Here is a 3,607-nt window from a genome sequence, read left to right as displayed (position 1 = left end):
ACATGATGACGGTACTGTGAATCATCATGCTTCATTAGAAACTCAGCATGACTTACTGTAATATAATGACGTTGATGAAGTGTCATTATATTATACTAATCCATGCTTCAGTTCCCAACACTACTTTAAAACATTCATATTTTAAACTCGAAGGTTTTAGAATTTAGAAACTAACACAGTTTCTTTTATGTTGCAGATATTACGGAGAGATAAATGATCTCAGATAAGAATAGTTGTGAAAATATCGCCAGAAATATGGAGGATATTTATAATAGAACATACGAGAATATCTTAGAATTTCTAATATCAATGGATGATGAAGAAGATTTGTCTGTGAAGGTTTAGAATGAGAAATAAGATGTTTGCTAACGATTTCAGCAGGCACATAATCATTTGGATTCTTTGAAGGCAAACTTATTCTTTGTGATTTGTCCACGACTTTCTTCATAGTTTCACATAATCTGCTTTTCGGTACTAAATTTTCTATCGAGCGTTCCTAACACTCCTTTCTTTATCATCAAACTTTTGGCCATTAAGATCATCTACAACATGCTGCTTCGTCAGCATTTTCAAAGTTAACTGATCTGGGTCATCGGTTATCGAACCGAGGTAGTTTCAGGAGAATTGTGTTTTTAGAATGATTAATCGCTGATGGTAATATTGTGGAATATAAAAGGTTCCCCAGTAACGATAAAGAGTACGCATATATATCGCGGTTATAATAAAGTTGTTTCGGATAAAAAGTCAGAGTTGACTTGCTGGAGCTGTGACAAAATTAGCTACTTTGGAAAGGGATTGCAAAACGATCTTCGGTAATAACAATGTCAAAGGAACTAGAACAGATACGTGTCAAACGTTTACTCAGTTTCCGAGGGTTTTTCAGGTGCATAACTATATGCATCAATCTTTTCTTCCGTAGATGAAGTGCGGTTGGTTTATCCTCTCGATTGAGGTGTTTTTAAGAATCATGATAGATTTGAACGCTGATTGTAATCGTCGAGATATAATGAGGTTTAAAATGAAATCAAGTGGCAATCTTGAAGAAATGTTTAGTTTCATATGTTATAATCAATATTTTAATTTATTTTAATTGTCCAATGTCATTAGTCCACAGTCGATAGTCCACAGTAACAGTCCAATAATTCATATATAGTTTAATATATAATATACGAATTAATTTATACGTGTCGTGACCCGTATACCTCTCAGACTCGATCACAACTCAAACTATATATATTATTATAGAATCAACCTCAACCCTGTATAGAGAACTCGATCATTACTGCATATAGAGTGTCTATGGTGATTCCAAATAATTATATAGATGCATCGATATGATATGTCAAAACATTGTATACGTGTCCCGATATTTAAAGTGCGTAAAATAATTACAGAAATTAAATGACGATAAATAAAAGTGCGATAATTAAATTGCGATAAATAAACTGCGATAAATAAAATGTAATCAGTTAGCTAGGAACAGTTAGCTGGAACAGTTAGCGTGGATTCTTAACAAAATTTTTCATAGTTAATTTGTTTGTTTCTAACAGATTTTATTTTGTCATATGTTTTCTTCATATGCCACTTGTTGGATTCTAGGAAGTCAAAATCCAAATATGAAATTGAATGAAAATGGTTATTCTACGGTGAACGGATACGTATATCGGTGGTTGTAAGTAGGATAGTAAATGACTGTTGAATCAGTTTCGACGAATGTACAATGTAACTTATTAAGATGAAATCTAATTATTCCTCGGGTATTACCTACCCGTTAAAAAAAAATTTCACCATTAATATTTTGTACAAAAGAACTTTTAATTACAATCTTTATGAAAACATATATACATATATATTTTCTTCAGATGAAATCATGAATTTAATGAGTTAATATGATATTAATCTCATTTGCTTTTCGGTTTGAGCTAGAATAAGAAATCTCTAAAACTTTTTGAAACCACATATTCTTCGCAGAATATCAATGAAGTTATGGATCAATACTTCATCGTTCATTATTGTTGGTACTCCTTGGTATCTATGGTGCGTATGATGTTGATGTTTGTCGGACAGATTATGATGTCGAGACGTGTGATGCGGATGTTGTTTGTTAGTGGTGATGATGGTATTGTTGATGTTATTGATGGTGGTGCTAATTATGCTGCTGGTGCTGCTGCTGGTGTTTGCAACCTTCGCACCATGTTCTCCAAAGCCGTCACGCGAGCGCGAAGTTCGTTAACTTCTGCTAGTACACCGGGATGATTGGCGGTTGGAGCGAGCGAATGAACAAGATTTATAATATGGGATAGTATATAATCGTAACGAGATACTCTAGAAATGAGAGAGAAAATGGTGTTTCGAATAGGTTCGCCGGTAAGTGCTTCAGGTTCATCGCCAAAAGGGCAATTTGGTGGATGGAATGGATCACCTTCTTCTTGTCTCCAGTGATTTAGTATATTACGAACCCATCCCCAATTCATCCAGAATGGATGATGGGAAATTGGTTGATCCATTCCGGTGACGCTGCTTTCGGAGCCCGAATGGAAATCCATATCGGCATAACTGTCGGAATCTGAAGAATTCGAACTAAATGCGGAATCCATCTTGTATAATGGGGAAAATGAATTTTTGGTATGGAATAGATTATAGGAGTTAGATTTGGTACTCTTCAATACATAATTTACATATGTATATATAATACCAAAATCCCGTATATTACGGAGAATCTTTGAAAAGATATCAGTCAAAGTTCGCAATAACAGATATGCTAAGATAAGAATTCGTCTATACACTATCAATGCAGTAAATGGAGTAAAACATGTCTAGAGTTATGAATGATAAGCAGGTAATTTCCTAAGGATGATAAGCAGATGATTTCCGACTAGAAATGATAAGCAAAACTTTTGACATGTAGACACGGTCGAAGTCCAGACTCATTAATGCATCCTAACAACTACTAGTTAGACACACTAATGCAAGACCTGGTTCACTACGACCACCGCTCTGATACCAACTGAAAGGACCCATCCTAATCCACCTGGACGAAGTCATCAACATTTGGTCCCATTGCAATGATCGGCTCCAAGTAATGTCCTTATATTGAGCAAATGCACAGCGGAAGACTTAATTCGTATCTGAGAATAAACATGCTTTAAAGTGTCAACCAAAAGGTTGGTGAGTTCATAGGTTTATCATAACAATCATTTCAATATGTTAATAGACCACAAGATTTCATAATCATAAACATAATACACTCGCAAGTGTATGTAAAGCATTCTAAGTGGTTGAGCACTTGGTAACCATACTTAACATTTAATCAACGTCGCATATTCCCTTTATTATGAAATCTCACTACACCGTACCAAGTGTAGTCACCAAAACGAAGTACTGTGCAACCGTTGAATACTGGTCGTCCAGTCCGGTTGGGGTTGTCAGGCCCGATAGATCTATCAACAGGATTCGCGTTTACAATACCCATGTAAATAGTAGTTACCAAGCTACAGGGAAATATGCCAGTGGTACAACTCAACGTAGAATATATTTTTAAGTACTTGTGTCTATTTTGTAAACATTTATAAAAGCAGCGCATGTATTCTCAGCCCAAAAATATATA

This window comes from Rutidosis leptorrhynchoides, chromosome 8, assembly GCF_046630445.1.
Source record: "Rutidosis leptorrhynchoides isolate AG116_Rl617_1_P2 chromosome 8, CSIRO_AGI_Rlap_v1, whole genome shotgun sequence".
NCBI lineage: Eukaryota > Viridiplantae > Streptophyta > Magnoliopsida > Asterales > Asteraceae > Rutidosis > Rutidosis leptorrhynchoides.
The sequence above is the reverse complement of the archived record's forward strand: the minus strand, read 5'-3'. Positions refer to the sequence as shown.